General features: G+C 44.2%; 1 long non-coding RNA gene across 1 annotated transcript in view; it reads left to right on the plus strand.

Moving 5' to 3' along the window:
* LOC141583624 (uncharacterized) overlaps positions 1–17,168 on the plus strand; it is a 31,588-nt gene extending 14,420 nt beyond the window's left edge. The window contains exon 3 of the long non-coding RNA XR_012516323.1: positions 16,271–17,168. This is a non-coding gene — a long non-coding RNA (uncharacterized LOC141583624). The remainder of the gene's footprint in view (positions 1–16,270) is intronic.
* Positions 17,169–18,807: the final 1,639 nt, after the last annotated feature.

Raw genomic sequence — 18,807 nt, forward strand, 5'->3', positions numbered from 1 at the left:
TTTGGAAGTAGCTTATTATTCAGCAATAATTAAATGAAACACCTCTCCAGCTGCATTTCTCACCAATTCCTGCTTTATACTTTCTGCTGCAACAGCTCAGACCAGCTTGTGGCCCTGTGGGTATGCCATGCTGTTTCTCCCTTCCATCCCTCTATTCAAGCTATGATCTCTTTTTCGACCTTTCCTCTTTGCCTGGCTAACTTTTGTTCTGCTCCTGTCTTGTTTCCTTTTTTTTTTTTCCTTTCCACTAGGCACCTATGATACCCTATGCAAATTACTACCATTATACTAAATATGCTATAATTGTGTCTTTATGCAGTGGACTCCCAAACTAGGCTGTAAACTCCTTAAGAGCAGGTATTATGTCTTGCCCAGCTTTGAGACGTCACTTGATATGGAAATGCAAGCAAGTCCCTTAAACTCTTTCAGCTCAGTTTCCCCATATCGGTAAGGGATTGCATTCAGTTGCCTGCAACAGAAACCTAACCTCACTAGGTTTTATTTCTTTCACATAACAAGTCTGAAGGTAGGCCTTCAAGGGAGGAATAGTGGTTTTACAATGTCAGCAATATCCCAGGCTCCTTCCACCTTCCTGCTCCTCCAGCCTCAGAATGTACATTTCTTACTCATAGTTGCCTCAAGGTCACAGTATGGCTACTCTGCCACCAGCCTCACACCCACATTCCAGAAAGGGAGAAGGGGCAACCCCCATATCCCAGAAGCAATACTTTTCCAGAACCACAGAAGACTTCCACTCTGGTCTTGTTGGCCAGAACCAGATCACATGGCTGTCTACAGCTGCAGTAGCAGCCACAGAAATCACTAGAGAGCCTGAACTTTGAGCTAGAAGCAGCCATTGCTTGGGGCTGTCTCTCTGTAAGGAACAAGGAGAGAATGGATGCTGGGCAGCAACCGGTAACATCTGCATCGTTCACCTCCTATAAAACGGGGCTTAGGACCTACTTCACGGAGTTGATGAAAGTAAGAGAGAAAGTAGGCAAATACTGTCCTTAGTATCAAGGACATAGTAAGCACTCAATAAAAGCAATTACATTCTTGCATTTCCAGATGTGACACTTAATTTCAGTATCCAGGAATCTTCCCTGAAGGGGGAGAAAATGAGTTGGCTCGAGGCAGTTGTCCCACTCTGCCTACAATTCTTCTGCAGTGAATTTGCTTCTGATGATTAACAAGACTTTTCTCAATAGTCTATTCAACTGTTAATAAATCCAAACTGGATTAGCATTATGACTCTTCACCTATAACGTGTGACCCAGAAAAAACAAAGCTTGGAGGGACACAGAAGGCAAATGAGCTGTTTTCATTGCTTTGTGGCTACAATTTTGCATATTTCATTTCTGATTCACGGAAAAATATTCAGCACACAGAAGTCAGCTAGATCTGTGAAAGGCCTTGGACCAGGGCGGTTAAAGAATAAAGTCCCAGTGTCTTAGTCACTGGGGCCTAGGAAGCTGACCCAGAAGATGTTAGCAGCAGGAAGACTTTTTTTTTTTTTTTGCTAAGAAACTGCTCTGTGAATCTGCTACCCTCTTACTTCCACAGCTTTGTTTAAGCAGATCACTAAAGATTTCTGTATCGACTATGACATTTTTGTTTATTTGTTTGCAAGGGGAAAACCACCAACAGAGCACAAGTGACATATGTAAAAAGTAAATTTATATAATCCCAGTGCCTTGGGAGGTCAAGGCAGCAGGAGCACTTGAGGCCAGGAGTTCAAGACCAGCCTGGGCAACACAGTGAGAACCAATCTCTACCAAAAATGTAAAAAATTAGCCAGGTGAGGCCAGGGCAGTGGCTCAAGCCTGTAATCCCAGCACTTTGGGAGGCCAAGGCAGGCAGATCACCAGAAGTCAGGAGTTCGAGACCAATTTGGCCAATATGGTGAAACCCCATCTCTACTAACAATATAAAATTTAGCTGGGTGTTACGGCGCGTGCCTGTAATCCCAGCTACTTGGCAGGCTGAGGCAAGAGAATGACTTGAACGCAGGAGGTGGAGGTTGTAGCGAGCCAACATCGCGCCACTGTACTCTAGCCTGGATGTAGATGACAGAAAAAGACTCAGTCTCAAAAAAAAAAAAAAATTAGCCAGGTGAGAAGATTGCTTGAGCCCAGAAGTTCAAGTTTGCAGTGAGCTATGATTGCAGCACTGCATTCTAGCCTGGGCAACAGAGTGAGATGCTGTCTCTTAACATGATATAGATAAACAAACAAACTTATTGGTTTGAGTGACTCAAACATCCAGGCAATAGGGTTTCGGGCATAACTGGCTCCAGTTGCTCACATGAAAGATTCAGGAATCTCCCTCTCATCTCTCAGGTTCTCCTTTCTTGGACCCTTAAAGCTCCCAAAAAGCAACCCACCAGCTTAGGAACCCCAGCAGAAAGAGGAATTATTTTCCCTGATTGTTCCAGCAAAAGCTCCAGGACTAGCCCATCCTGGGTCACTCTCCCACCCTGAGCCAATTCACTGTGCTAAGGGCATGTGGTTTTTTAACTGGCCAGTCTGGGTCGCTGGCCTTACCTGGAGCCTGGGATGGAGCCAGCCTCTCTCACACTCCCTAGGTGGAGAGTAAGAGTAAGGCGGTTTTCCAAAGGATAGCCGAGGTGCTCCTGCCAGCCAAAGCATATTCTAAGATCAGGCCCTGCAAAAGCTCCATGATATTATTAGAGATAGATATTACTAAGCATCAGGAGACCATCATAGGACAGTGACAGCCTTTTCCATCTGTTAATATTCTATTCATGTTTTAGATTCATTTCAGATGTCATCACAGGCCAGGGATGGTGGCTCGTGCTTGTAATGTCAGCACTTAAAGAGGTCAAGGCAGGCAGATAGCTTGAGGTCAGGAGTTCCAGATCAGCCTGGCCAGCATGGTGAGACCCATCTCTACCAAAAATACAAAAAGTGGCCAAGTGTGGTGGTGGGCTCCTGTAATCCCAGCTACTTGGGAGGCAGAGGCTCGAGAATCACTTGAATCTAGGAGGTGGAGGTTGCAGTGAGCCAAGATCGCACCACTGCACTCCAGTCTGGGTGATAGAGCGAGGCTCCATCACAAAAAAAAAAAAAAAAAAAAAAAAAAAAAAGGTCACCACAAACAAATCTCCCTAATAAGATTAATTTTCCATCAGCACTTTCTTTTTCTCTTCTGGCGTGTATCATATCTTGCTATGTGGATTGTGGTGAGTCACACACCCATTTGTCTCCACTCTGGTTTGGAAAAAAAGGCAGAGCTGGGATGAGCATGCATCCCATTCATCACCGAGAACACACCACATCCCCCCAAGATGAGGGTTTCTCTTCCTTATGTGTCCAGGCCTTGGAATAAAGAGAATACAAGATGGTAAGCAAAACAACACTCAAATAGCTCACTCCAGGAAGAAAACTCATCCTGGTGCAACACTGCATCTTGGAAATCAGCCTGGCTTTTCTTTTTTAAGTCATACTGGAACTGTCTTTCTTTAATCTGCATGGTGAAACCTTGAAAGAAGCTGAGAAGAGATTCAAACCCTAAGATGGCAGTGGGCTTAGAAATTTCATGTCCTGAATGAATTTGAGAGAGAGAGGAAGGGAAGAGAGAGAAAGTGTTGTGAGACACCCTCCTTCCTCCAATAAACGAAAAGGCAAATACCCCGGATGCCTTTTACACTCACCCTGGGGCGAGCAGCTTATTACTAAGTTCAGAACCTTTTGCTGCTCCTCCTTTCTACAACCCCATCTGTTTCCTCTCCTGTCGCTGGTGGCTTCATTCCAGGGACACTCCCGTTGAGGAAGAAAGAGCCGACATACCAAGATCCTTCTAGCATCACTTTTGCTTGTAGACACCTGCAGATTTCCCTTGAATGTTTCCTGTTCAACTCAACAGGTTTTAATCACGTGCACTAGTATTTGCTCTTAAACCATGGTTGCCCTGATAAAAGACAAAATCCTAAAGACTGGGATTGGGCAAGCCCAGAAAAATCTAAGTGTTTATGCAAACATGCTTATGTTTCCCTCCTGATATTCCTTCCTGCTCTATCATTACAGATATTCTACCTTGAAAGAGCTACCACCCGATTTTCTCATTTAAGGCAAAAAAAAAACCCAAACAAACCAAAAAACCATAAATTCTCACTTTTTCCATTTCCGTGTGCTCCTGATGGAAGCAGAACTAAGTTCCCCTCCTGCACCTCACCTTTCTGTGCAGAAATAGCCCCTGTGGGCTGCTTCGCAAAGTCTAAGTGACAGTGCCTCTCCTTCGTGGAGCAGCAGTGGTGCTTCCCTGTCTGTAGCTTCTGGGTCGTAGTTCTGAACTAGAAATTGAGGGCAATCTGAAAAAAATCTGAGATGTATTGTTTCTCAAGTCTTGCCAAGCATATTGCACAGTTTGCTCCCCTGCCAAGTTTCTCCCTCATAATTCTGACATGTTTGTCCCAAAACATACTCATTTCCCATAACCAGAAGAGCCTGAGGGGCCGAGGAAACCTGAGAATGCAAGAGATATAATAATGAAAGCTAGGCCAGGCCGGTGGCTCACACCTGTAATCCCAGCACTTTGGGAGGCTGAGGCAGGTGGATCATGAGGTCAGGAGTTGGAGACTATCCTGGCTAACACGGTGAAACCCCTCTCTACTAAAAATACAAAAAAATAGCCGAGCGTGGTGGCACATGCCTGTAGTCCCAGCTACTTGGGAGGCTGAGGTGGAAGAATCGCTTGAACCCAGAAGGTGGAGGCTGCAGTGAGCTGAGATCTCGCCATTGCACTTCAGCCTGGGCAACAGAGTGAGACTGCTTCTTAACAAAAAAGAAAGAAAGAACGCTAGTTATTTGAGACTTCATTTATTATCATGATGAACCCAGGAGTTTCTGATGTATGGTTTTTGATGATGGTTAGAGTCCAGTGTCCTTATGTTGAACTTAGAGATAATACAAGGTCCCTACCACAACCCCACGACCGTCCCTCCCCCCACCGACTACACACACACCAAGCTGCCCACAGGAGGGGCATCTGGGGAAAGGAAGCAACAATTGACAGTCTATCAATCAATTGGAAGTGAGCTGTTGTATCCGCAAGGCAGGCTGAGGGAAGAGTGTTTAAGCACTCTTTTTTAGACGTACAGCCTGGGGACAGATTACCGGAAATCTGAACCACACCAGAAGCTCTTAGCGCAGTAGATATTTAGCAAGGCAAGATGCACGCCCTTCCTTTTCTCTAAAGTAGTTCCGTGACGGTGGTGGAATGAAAGGCTTTGGCTTTCATACACATCACTCAGCTATAAATAACTGCTTCTGACAGCCTCAAGCTCGACTTCCTCAAACTCAGTTCTTCACTTCCCCCAGGGCATGGTCAGGTACACCTGCTCCTCCGGAAAGCGGCACGTTGCCTTCTCCTAAGTAAAATACTCTTCCTATTTTTGAGGCAGAGTCCTGAAGAAAGGTAAAACCACTGCACCTAATGAATCAGTTGCACGTCTATGCAAGATTCCCCGTCACTTTTCTCCAAAGACACTAACCTACAAAACCAGATATGTGATTCCTGAAATCAAAGAAACTCTGCCATGCACTGCTCTTTAATCACTGCCTCCCTGAGGGTACAAACAGTTGGACTGTAAAACATCCCACGCAAACAATCCCTGTGTCCTGCACATGCGTGTGAGTGTACATGCACACACACACACTCAGCGTCATGTGTAGGAAACAGTAGTCAAGTCCATGGTTTTCAGCCAAATCCTTAAACTGTGAAACTAAGAAGGCAAACAGCAAAACTTGTGATTTCAGGCTACTTTTGATTATATTTTTGGAGCTCAGCCAAGAGAGCCATTTCCAAAAAAAAAGCAGCTTAGACAATTGCCAGCTCTCTACCCTTAGACCAAGCTCTTGGTCAAGCTAAGTGGGATGTTTCTTCTCCAGACCCTAGCTCAGGCTCCAGTCCTATATCATGTCTGCTGACTAAGTAGCAAGTCAATGGCCTTCACCAAGAATACGCAAGGAAGAAGCAGAACAAAACCACCTCACACTGTGAGCAACTGGGGAGTCGGAGCACAACCGAACAATTGCGTGCCATGCACTGCTAGTGAACAGGCACGACAAGGTGGTGAGCGCTTCAGACAAAGGGAGAGAAATGACTGCGCTTGGCTGAGCGCTGTGGCTCACACCTGTAATCCCAGCATTTTGGGAGACCGAGGCAGGGGGATTACTGGAGGTCGGGAGTTCGAGATCATCCTGACCAACATGGAGAAGCCCTGTCTACTAAAAATACAGTATTAGCCAAGAATGGTGGCACATGCCTGTAATCCCAGCTACTCAGGAGACTCAGGCAGGAGCTTCGCTTGAACCTGGGAGGCAGAGGTTACAGTAAGCTGAGATTGTGCCATTGTGCTCCAGCTTGGGCAACAAGAGTGAAACTCCATCTCAAAAAGAAAGAAAAGAGAAAAGAAAAAAAAAAAGAAAAGAGAAAAGAAAAGAACTGAGCTCAAACACACTTCTCCCAAATGTGAGCCCTACACCAGCCACCCAGCCAGCCAACAAAATCATTTACCTCATGTGGGCGGCCTTGCCTGAGGAAGCCACGTGTATAACCAAAAGCTGACCTGCAGGATTTATAAGTTCCAGCTGGACCTCTCTCTGTCCTGAGGATGGTCTCGGAACAGAGAATCCATTCGGGGGCCATTTGCTCAGCTTGGGAGGAGCTGGAGACTTGGGAGGTAAGAAAGCCATTGTGGTTTTCATGACCTGTGAACCTAGATCCAGGGTGCAAGTCAGGTTACCTGTAGGTCCCAGAATGAAGCCTTTCTTCCTCATTAGACACACAAGTCCATGGGAACTGCACTTTAAATTCCATAAATACACAGTAAGTGAATAAATAGTCATTGACCATTTATGTGCATTAGCATTTTGAGTGGCAACCGCTGACTTACGAAATTTGCCCTATTTAAAATCTAACTCAGGCTTAACTTAGGGGAGACTATTCTAACGTAAAAAAATTTTTTCTTGACAATTTTTTAGCTCTTTGATGTTAGAACTTATTTTGAGATTTTGAAAATAAATAATATAGGCCGGGCACAGTGGCTGGCACCTGTAATCCCAGCACTTTGGGAGGCCGAGGCAAGTAGATTACCTAAGGTCAGGAGTTCCAGACCAGCCTGGCCAACACGGCAAAACCCCATCTCTACTAAAAATACAAAAATTAGCCGAGCGTGGTAGTGCATGCCTGTAATCCCAGCTACTTGGGAGGCTAAGGCAGGAGAATTGCTTGAACCCCAGAGGTGGAGGTTGCAGTGAGCTGAGATCATACCACTGCTCTCCAGCCTGGGTGATAAGAGCCAGACTCCATCTCAAAAATAAAATTAATTAATTAATTAATATTTTTAAAACCTATGCAGCATATGGAATCATTTTACTCATTCCCTAATTTAGGTAATAAATTAGCCTCTATTTCTCACCCTCACAAATAATTCCATATCGATTAAAAAGCCTAAAGTAAAAAATCAAAATGAGTATTAGAAGGAAACGTGGCCCCATCAGTAGCTCACTCCTGTAATCCCAGCACTTTGGGAGGCCGAGGTGGGAGGATCACTTGAGCTCAGGAGTTCGAGACCATCTGGGCGTGATAGCCAGACCCTGTCCCTACCAAAAAATTTAAAAAATTAGCCAGGGGAGGTGGTGCATGCCTGTAGTCTCAGCTACTCAGGAGGCTGAGTGGGGAGGATCACTTGGGCCTAGGAGGGCGAGACTACACAGCCATGATCACATCCTGTACTCCAGCATGGGCAACAAGTGAGATCTTGTCTCAGAAAAATAAAGGAGGAGACAAGACATAAAAGAGTATTTTACAATCTTGAGATAGAGAAGGACTTTCTAAGCAAGATATAAAACCAGAAACCATAAAGAAAAATAATTACAGATGTGATTGCATAAAAACGTTAAACTTTGTAAAAGGGCCTATAAATAGACTAAGAGAGAATATTTACAACAGAATTAAATAGGACAGATACAAGTCAATAATAAATAGGACAGACACAAGTCAATAATAAAACACAAACTACCCAATAATCAGTTTGCAAATAATATTAATAAGAAATTCACAAATGTAATTGGTCAAGTTGGACAGAACATTGCTGATGACCCTGAAATCTCATTCCTAGATAGATACCCAAGAGAAATGATACACAGGTATATTAAAGAGCTCATAGCAACATTATTCATTTATAACTAAAAGTTGGCAGCAGATATAACCCAGATGTCCATCAATCAATAAATTGTGATATATTCATATAATACAATACATCAGCAACGTAAATGAGCATATTACAGCTACATATGAGTACGTGAAAGACTCATAAACATAATGCTGAATGAAGGAAGCCAGACGCAGAAGAGTGAATGTTTGTATGAGTCTGCTTACATGACAGTAGGAAATAGTCACGACTAACCCATAGAACTAAGGTGTTAGGGTAGGAATTACTCTGGAGGAGATTAGTCTTTTTCAGGGGAGAGTCTTCTTTTGGAAAGAAGGGCTGATAATATTCTATTTATTGTCTTGGGACATGGTTACAAGGAAGAGTTCACCTTGTGTTAATGCATTGAGCAGTACACCTTTTATTTATACACCTTTTCTTTTTCTTTTTGACATGGAGTTTCACTCTGTCGCTGAGGCTGGAGTGCAGTGGCGCAATATCAGTTCACTGCAACCTCCACCTCCCCAGTTCTAGTGATTCTCCTTCCTCTGCCTCCTGAGCAGCTGGGATTATGGGCACTGGCCACCACACCTGGCTAATTTTTGTATTTTTAGTAGAGACAGGGCTTCACCATGTTGGCCACACTGGTCTTGAACTCCTGACTCACATGATCCACCTGCTTCAGCCTCTCAAAGTGCTGGGATTAGAGGCATGAGCTACCACACCTGGCCTATATACCTTTTCTGTATTTTTATTTTTTTAAATTCTAAAAATTGAAATGGTCACTAGGCATATGATAAAATGGACATTCTCCTAACTGGTAAATCCAGGAAATGCAATTTAAAATGACACTGTTTTTTTCTGCACATGATACTGGCAGTTTAAAAAAAATAATAATGTCCAGTGCTGATGAGTATAATGGTGGCTATAAAAATCAGAACAGAATTTTGGAGGAGAAACTCAATATTATTTACAAAAATTTTAAACGTGCATGCCCTTTGATCCAGAAATTCCAATTCTAGAAATATATTCTTCAGAAACATTCATACTTACACACACACATTTGTATACAAGAATGTTCATTGCGGCATTGTTTGTAATGGTGAAAAATGAAAAACCACCTATATGATCCTTTGCTAGGATAGTGTGTAAGAAACTATGATACACCTGGAAGGAATGCAGCTGTTAAAGAAAGTGGGGGGCAGCTACATGCACTAACACAGAGCTACAGGGAATGTTGTTCAGTTAAAAAAAAGTCAGAACAGAACATGTTGCATGTGATCGTTTATGCATAAATGACCTGAATGTCCTTAAAACATTAAAACCACACAAAATTAAAACAAGGAAAAATATCTGATGGGTTCATTGATCTAAATACTTTACAAATCCAAAGACAAATGTAACTTCTCTCTTGAGAAGTTATATGCACCATATAAGAGCTATTTCTTGTTCCACAGCCTCCTAGAAGAGCCTCAGTGTCTCCTCAGAAATGCCAGCTCCCACACAGGCCTGAGCAATAGCACATGGAGTCTGTCCAGACCTTTGTGCTTCCGAGGCACTTTTCAATAATTAACTCATCCGCCTAAAGGGTGGGGCGGGCTATGGCTCCCACAGACTCAGCACTCCCTTCCGCCAGCTGCCCTCCTCTGGAACGCAAAGGCATCTCCTAGAAATGGCTGTTGGTCAATCCCTGCCCCACCACAGCCCGCAAACTCAGGAGAAAGGACCAGGGCAGGAAAGCAACTTCCCCTCTCCGGATGTTCTCCAGGAGAAGTTATATTACTCTCGCCTATCTCCACCTCTCCCCTGTCGATCTCCTCCCTCCTCTGAGAGAAAAGTTCCAACAGGCAGCAGGACAAATTACATCTCAGTGCTGAAGGTTTCAGCGCCGCCCTTGGTTGCTCCAGGGTCCTATGAGCCACAGGAAAATATATAGGTCCTTTCCGGTTTTTTTTTCTTTCTGGCACAAATAAAAAACAGCAGAAGCAGTTTCTATTTCAATATTTTCAAATGGTTGGTGTCTGGAGCAGTGGTTCCCAGTCTTTGGAATTTAACAAACCATTAAAATTTCAAACCTTCTTGAGAGACCAACATAGGATTGCTCACTTTTATTTTGCCAAGCACAGATACTTAAAAAACAACCTGAACTAGTATCACCATCATTTTATGGTGGGTGATGACTGGACACCTTAACTCCAAAACGATGTAATCATGACAATCTCAGATTTCAAAACCGCCCTTCAAATTTAATATACTCAGAGTCATGAAAAATACAAACGTATTTCATGTAGAGTGGTGAACATTTCCTCCCAGACTGGCACCAGCCCCTTGGAAAGAACTGGCAGAGACTAAATCATAAGTTTCCAAACTTGGCTATGCCTGAGAAAGATAGGAAGGCATTTATAAAAAAAAAAAAAAAATACAGATTGCAGAGTCCCACCTCATCCATATTTACTATATCAGCCTCTGAGGCTTTGGGGTTTTTTTGTTTTGTTTTGATTTTTTGAGACAGAGTTAAACTTTTGTTGCCCAGGCTAGAATACAATGGCACAATCTTAGCTCACCGTGATCTTCATCTCCCGGGTTCAAGCGATTCTTCCACCTCAGCCTCCTGAGTAGCTGGGGTTACAGGTACCCACCATTATGCCTGGCTAATTTTTGTATTTTTGTAGAGACAGGATTTCACCATGTTGGCCAGGCTGGTCTTGAACTCCTGACCTCAGGTGATTTGCCCACCTTGGCCTCTCAAAGTGCTGGGATTACAGGCATGAGCCACCACGCCTGGCCACCTCTGAGGCTTTCTAAGGGTGGGGCCCTGGAATGTGTATTTATAAATTTTTTTTTTTTTTTACTGTGATGAATATACGTAATATAAAATTTACTACTTTAACCATTTTAAGTGTACATTTACAATGTTGTGTGTCACTTTTCATCATTCCAAACAGAAACTCTGTACCTGCTGAGCAATCACTTCGCATCTCCCCTTCCCCCAGCTCCTCTATTCTACTTTCTGTTTCTGTGAATTTGCCTATTCTAGGTTCCCCAGAGAAGTAGAATTACATAGTATTTTTCCTTTGGTGTCTGGATTGTATCACTGAGCATAATGTCTTTGGTGTTCATTCGTGTCATAGCAGGTATCAGAATCCCACTCATTTTCGTGGCTTAATCCTTCTCTGTGGTATTTATTTGCCACATTTTGTTATCCATTCATCTGCTGGTGGACGGGTCTGTTGTTTCTACCTTTTGGCTATGATGAATAGTGCTGCTGTGAACGTTGTGGTACATGCATCTGTTTGAATTTCTATTTTCTATTACCTTGAGTATATACCTAGAAGTAGAATATGCTGGATCATATGGAAATTCTGTATTACCACCAAGGAACAACCAGGCTGTTTTCCACAGTGGCCACACAGTTTTACTCCCTTCAGCAATGTGCAAGTGTTCCAGGTTCACCACATCCTCACCGACATTTGCGATTTTCTGTTTTTGTTTTTATACCAGCCATTCTCATAGTTGTGAAGTGGTATCTCATTGTGGTTTTGATTTATATTTCCCTAATGATTAACAATTTTAAACATCTTTTTATCTTCTTTATATCTTTTTTATATTCTTTGTATCTTCTTTGGAGAAATGTCTATTGAATTCCTTTGCCCATTTTAAAATTAGGTTGTTTGGTTTGTTGTTGTTGAGTTGCAGGAGCTTTTAGCATATTCTGGATAGTAGTCCCTGATCAGATACATGGTTTGCAGGTATTTCCTCCCATTCTATAGGCTATTTTTCATTCTCTTCCTAGTGTCCTTTGATACACTGAAGTTTTTTATTTTGATGAAACCAAATTTGTCGATTTTTTCTTTGGCTGCTTGTGCTTTTAGTGTTGTATCCAAGAAATCTTAGCAAATCCAGTACTAGGAAGATTTAGTTTGGGTCCTTGATCTGAGTTAATTTTTGTGCATGGAATAGGGTAAGGATCCAACCTCATTCTTTTGCAAGTGGATCTCCTGTTTTCCCAGTTGTGTTTGTTGAAGACATGGGTTTGTTTCCAGGCTATTTGATTCCACTGATCAGTCTGTCTGTTCTCATGCCAGTACCGCGGTACTTGGTCTACTGTAGCTTTGTAGCAAGTTTTGAGTGAGAAATGTCACCAAACTACCCCACTCCAAAAGTACCTGCAGGAAGGAAATAAAGGACGCAGGGGTGAGCGAGTCTCTGAGAATGAGAAGATTGTTGACAGCCTGGGAGCAGCAAGGGTGCCCTGGTGTGCGGCTTCCACCCTTCACCTGGCCACGGTGGCCTCTGTTGGGTCAGCTCCCTCGACCGTAGTACTGGGTCTGTAACCAGTGGAGTTCTGGGCAAGGCCTTAATCTGAAAGAGGATGAGGGGAGGAAGTGTTGTGTACAAAACGATATTCACAAGAGTGGCCAGGAGTCAAAGGTCTCTCTCCTTTTTTTTTTTTCTTTTGAGACGGAGTCTTGTACTGTCGCCCAGGCTGTAGTTCAATGGCACAATCTCAACTCACTGCAACCTCCACCTCCCGGGTTCAAGCGATTCTCTTGCCTCAGCCTCCCAAGTAGCTGGGATTACAGGTGTCTGCCACCACGCCTGGCTCATTTTTTGTATTTTTAGTAGAGACAGAGTTTCACTATTTTGGCCAGGCTGGTCTCGAACTCCTGACCTCATGATCCGCCTGCCTCAGCCTCCCGAAGTGTCTCCCTCTTGTTTTTTTAATTAAGGAAATATCTCTGAGTCATAAAAGACCCCTCCTTGAGCTTTCATGGGCAAAGCAGACCCTGCTGCAGCAGGAAAGAGGAGGTTTCTTGACACTAATTAATTCAGTTATTCTAAAACATTTTCTTGGTCAATTCATGGAAAAGGCACAAAGATCTGGGACAATGGCAAAGTATCACAAAACTTATAATTAGAGAAACTATTTTCCATAGTTTCCTTTGCCTTTTAAATGCAGTCTCAAACTGGGCATGGTGGCTCATGCCTGTAATCCCAACATTTTGGGAGGCCAAGGCAGAAGGATTCTTCGAAGCCAGGAGTTCGAGATCAGCCTGAGCAACACAGCAAAACCTCGTCTCTACCAAAAAAAAAAAAAAAAAAAAAAAAAAACTTAATTAAAAATAAATAAATAAACTCAGTCTCTCTTCTCCCTACCCCCAGTCTTCCTCAGGCACCAGTCTATGTTTCTAGTAAAAACTTGCTTGGCCACTTGTGTAGAAAGAGGAATTAATTTAATATTTGAATACTCAGCTGACTGGTTCTCCCTGTGGCAAGTAGCCAAGTAAATATCCGAGAGAGAATGAGGGAAGGGACAAAATGGCACCAAGCCCGAATTGTGAAGTCCTCAATCATCCTGCAACACCCTGGGTATGCAAACCGAGTATCTTCCCTCCTGGTGAGTCACGGCCTCCCACGCCCAGCAGGGTGTAGAAACATTTGACTGAAACCTGTATAAAACAGTGAGAACAAGTCAAGCAGGTAAAACATTTCCTGGCTGTCAGTTTAATGAAAGGTTCGACCCTGCTTTAAGACGGTAGGAAGACAGGAGGCAGGGTTTTAGAAATACAGGTTTTATATAATCCCACAGAAACCAGCGATCTGCAATAAGCCTTGAAGATTTTTAGCCTCACAAGTATTTCCATCTGTAAGTACAAATGCACAGAGAAGCTCTGAACACAGAGTTTTTGTTGTATATGGAGGGGATAGGCACTTCTTTAGAGCTCCAGACCTTGAATAGATGACCATTTGGAAGAGATCATGTTTCCTCTTCAAAATCCAAGATGATAAACATTCAAGCTGTTCCTGTTTCTCCTGTTTTCCTCCCTTCTACCTCTTACTCCTGAAATGGATAAGAGGCGATAATAGTATCCCAGCAAATCAGAACTGGCTCAGAAACCAAAGGCCTAAAAGAGATAATAGCATTAGCAAGAAAGCCTGTGACTAAACATCCAAAACTTAAAACTGCTAAACATAAACCTAGTGCTCAAAGAGTCTACACGACTGGACATCAGAAACATTATTGCTCAAGATTGAGAGGGGCTAGTGAAAACGCTTCTGGGCCTGGAAGGCTGGGCACTTATGTGCGAGGCTGCAGTAGGCCAAGCTCTGATCCTGATGAACGCTGGAGCTGTCTCTGCCTCTTCATATAAATAGAAAATGTTCCTAATAAACGTGTACTAGGTCGTTGTCGGTAAACACTCATGAGGCACCCGCTTGGCCTGCCCTGACCTGACCAGATCTATTTCCACTTCCCTGAACCACGGCTTGGATGATGAAGCACATCTCTGAGCACTGTCTCATCACCATTCAGGAACTGTACCCGTTTAAATTTCTATATGGGTACGCGATGCTTTTGACACAGCTTTTGTTGTAAGCAGGTACTAAAATAGAGGCTTATAATTAGCTATCTGGGGAGGCAAGTGTGTGGTGGAACAGAGCTCTGCAAGAGAAAAGTCAAGGCAGGTACTGGGGAAACACTTCACAGAAGATGAGTAATTCAAAGGTGTGTCTAAGTGTGGCCACCCCGCTGAAGTCAGGGGGAAGGAGTTCTGTCACAGTAGACCTTTTGAGTCAAAATTTCCACACGTATTACCATGTAGTTCTGAAAGTGTACTTGCAATTTATCTAACACCACTTAATCCTGGAAACCTGTAGTGGGCTGGAGTGTAAGACACATGATTCCGGACAGATCACAGTTCCCGGAGGGCAGCACGATGTCTAGTCATGTCTGATTCTCCAGACTCAGGACCAGCACCTGGCCCCCACAATGGGCCTCTGTTTAATTTTTGAATCACATCCTTCCAGATTACCCCAGTTTTTACAGTCTTAACCTTTTGATATCTAAATCTAAGACTAGGTGTCAACTTTCAACTCTCATCTCTCCACATTTCAATCTCCCTGCTGTTGTACTTCGTCATGATACAGAAGGATAGAAAGATGATTGGTGGCTTCTGCTTTACCCATCATCCGAGTCTGATAGAGTTCTGGCTGCTGAGCACATTCCTGCCTTCCCTGAAAACACAGAAAGGGAACACAGAGCACCAGGACCTGCGCACTGGGCCCAGCCCCTGTCTACCACTCTCCACTTCTTTTCTCACTTTCTGCCAATTCTCGCTGCTCTTCTTCATGTATTTAGACACTGACTGTCTTACCAGTTCACTGTAATCTCAGATCACCTACTAATCTATTTTCTCTGCTCGGGTTATTAAAATAGAAATGAAAATGAACTTGAGTCTTGGTTAAACTTTAGATTTTCTGCCACCTCAATTTTAAGAATCTGGCCTATTGTCCATGGTGAAACCCCATCTCTACTAAAAGTACAAAACTTAGCTGGGCATTGTGGTGTGTGCCTGTAGTACAAACTACTCGAGAGGCTGAAACAGAAGAATCGTTTGCACCTGGGAGGCAGAGGTTGCAGTGAGCTGAGATTGCGCCACTGCACTCCAGCCTGGGCAACAGAATGAGACTCTGTCACAAGACAGACAGACGAAAGAAAGATAGAGAGAGAGAGAGAGAGAGAGAGAGAGAGAGAGAGAGAGAGACATAGACAGAGAGAAGGAGGGATGGAAGGGAAGGAAGGAGAAAGAGAAAGAAAGAAAAAGAGGAAGGCCGGCCGCGATGGCTCAAGCCTGTAATCCCAGCACTTTGGGAGGCCGAGGCGGGTGGATCACGAGGTCAAGAGATCGAGACCATCCTGGTCAACAAGGTGAAACCCCGTCTCTACTAAAAATACAAAAAATTAGCTGGGCATGGTGGCGCGTGCCTGTAATCCCAGCTACTCAGGAGGCTGAGGCAGGAGAATTGCCTGAACCCAGGAGGCGGAGGTTGCGGTGAGCCGAGATCGCGCCATTGCACTCCAGCCTGGGTAACAAGGGCGAAACTCCGTCTCAAAAAAAAAAAAAAAAAAAGGAAGAAAAAGAGGAAGGAAGGAAAGAAGGGAAAGAAGGGAAGGAAGGAAGGAAGGAAAGAAGTGGGGAGAGGGAGGGGAAAGAGAGGAGGAGGAAGTAAAACTTCAGGGAAACCTAAACCTGCTCAGAGGATTTCAACATACAGCCAAACAATCCAAAGTGATTTCTGTATTTTTTAATCCAGCCCAAGAGTGGATCAGCAGATCGGCAGGAAGGGTGCAGGACCTAACCCAATGACAATGCTGGCAGGAGGAGACCTCCAGAAGTCACCAGGTATGGATGCTTCCTGGTGCTATCCATTTCTTTTACTTTGTCTTCAAGACTCCCACCCAGGGAATGAGTCTTCATTTTATACTGAAGGCTGTGTCTCTCCAGTTAAAAAAAAAAAAAAAAAAAAGACTCCCACCCCAAGGAGAGCTCTCAAAGGGTTTTACTCAATGCACCCCAAAGAAATGGCTGCATTCGTCATGAATCCTCCCCTCCTAAAAAGCCACATTTCTAGTAGTTCAGTGACAGAAGAGAAAATACTCATCCCCTCCTGTTATTCCCGGAAGCAGTGCTGGAGAAAATAGAACCAACCAGGCATGAAGTGACTACACTGAGCAGGCACAGCCACAGGTGAAGAGGATTTCACAGCAGGGTGTGGGAGGAGAGGCGCCCAGTTCCAGGTGCAAGGAAGCATAACCACTGTGCTTCCAAAACTCCTGTGTTGTTACCAAAGACCTGATAATTATGTCAGTGAACATTCTGCCTTCTCTTTACTATACTGATCTGTTCACTTACAGAACTAAAACTTCTAAGTTTTCTTCCCAAAGGCTACGTATCTCAGAAGATGTGAAGTTTCACTAAAAGGAAAACACTGGGCAGCCGGGTGCAGTGGCTCACTCATGTAATCCCAGAACTTTAGGAGGCTGAGGCAGGTGGATCATTTGAGGCCAGGAGTTCAAGACCAGCCTGGCCAACATGGTGAAATCCCATCTCTACTCAAAATACAAAAATTAGCCGGGTGTGGTGGCACACCCCTGTGATCCCAGCTACTCAGGAGGCTGAGGCAGGAGAATAGCTTGAACCTGGGAGGTGGAGGTTGCAGTGAGTCAAAATCAAACCACTGTACTCCAGCCTGGGTGACAGAGCAAGGCTCCATCTCAAAAAAACAAAACAAAACCAAAGAAAACACTGGGCCAAGCGCAGTGGCTCATGCCTATAATCTGAGCACTTTGGGAGGCCAAGGCATGAGGATTGCTTAAGCTCAGGAGTTTGAGACCAGTCTAGGCAACATGGAAAAATCCCATCTCTACAAAAAATACAAAATTAGCCAGGCATGGTGGCATGTGCCTATAGTCCCAGTTACGTAGGGGGCTGAGGCGGAAGGATCACTTGTGCCTCAGAGGTTGAGGCTGCAGTGAGCTGTAATCACACCACTATATTCCAGCCTGGGTGACAGAGCAAGACCCTGTGAAAAGAAAAGAAAAGAAAAGAGAAAATAAAAGGAGGAGAGGAGAGGAGAGGAAGACTGGGTTTAAGAAAGCATTTTATTAAAAGCCGGGCACGGTGGCTCAAGCCTGTAATCCCAGCACTTTGGGAGGCCGAGGCGGGTGGATCATGAGGTCAGGAGATCGAGACCATCCTGGTCAACACGGTGAAACCCCGTCTCTACTAAAAATACAAAAAATTAGCTGGGCATGGTGGCACCTGCTTGTAATTCCAGCTACTCAGGAGGCTGAGGCAGGAGAATTGCCTGAACCCAGGAGGCGGAGGTTGCGGTGAGCCGAGATTGCACCATTGCACTCCAGCCTGGGTAACAAGAGCGAAACTCCGTCTCAAAAAAAAAAAAAAAAAAAAAAAAGAAAGCATTTTATTTTCACAATGTTTTTATTTATTTATTTATTTATTTATTTATTTTTCGAGACGGAGTTTCGCTCTTGTTACCCAGGCTGGAGTGCAATGGCGCGATCTCGGCTCACCGCAACCTCCGCCTTCTGGGTTCAAGCTATTCTCCTGCCTCAGCCTCCTGAGTAGCTGGGATTACAGGCACGCGCCACCATGCCCAGCTAATTTTTTGTATTTTTAGTAGAGACAGGGTTTCACCATGTTGACTAGGATGGTCTCGATCTCTTGACCTCGCAATCCACCCGCCTCGACCTCCCAAAGTGCTGGGATTACAAGCTTGAGCCACCGCGCCCGGCCATGTTTTTATTTTTAATTTAAAAAAAATTTTTAAATTAATGAGACAGGATCTCACTGTGTTGCCCAGACTGGTCTTGAACTCCTGGGCTCAAGGGATCCTCCTGCCTCTGCTTCCCAAAGTGCTGGGATTACAGGTGTAAGCCACTGCGCCCAGCCTTTTATTAATATATGTTCATTAATCTTTCTTTTTTAAAAGATAGGATCTTACTCTGTCACCCACGCTGGAGTACGGTGGCATGATTATAACTCGCTGCAGCCTCTAACTCCTAAGCTCAAGTGGTTCTCTTGCCTCAACCTCCTGAGTAGCTAAAGCTATGGGCACAGGCCACCAGACCCAGCTAATTTTGTGTGTGTGTGTGTGTGTGTGTGTGTGTGTGTGTGTGTGTGTGTGTTTTGAGACAGTCTCGCTCTGTCACCCAGGCTGGAGTGCAGTGGCGCGATCTCAGCTCACTGCAACATCTGCCTCCCGGGTTCAAGTGATTCTCCTGCCTCAGCATCCCGAGTAGCTGGGATTACAGGTGCCCGCTACCATGC

The sequence above is a fragment of the Saimiri boliviensis genome, chromosome 2 (assembly GCF_048565385.1).
Source record: "Saimiri boliviensis isolate mSaiBol1 chromosome 2, mSaiBol1.pri, whole genome shotgun sequence".
Taxonomy (NCBI): domain Eukaryota; kingdom Metazoa; phylum Chordata; class Mammalia; order Primates; family Cebidae; genus Saimiri; species Saimiri boliviensis.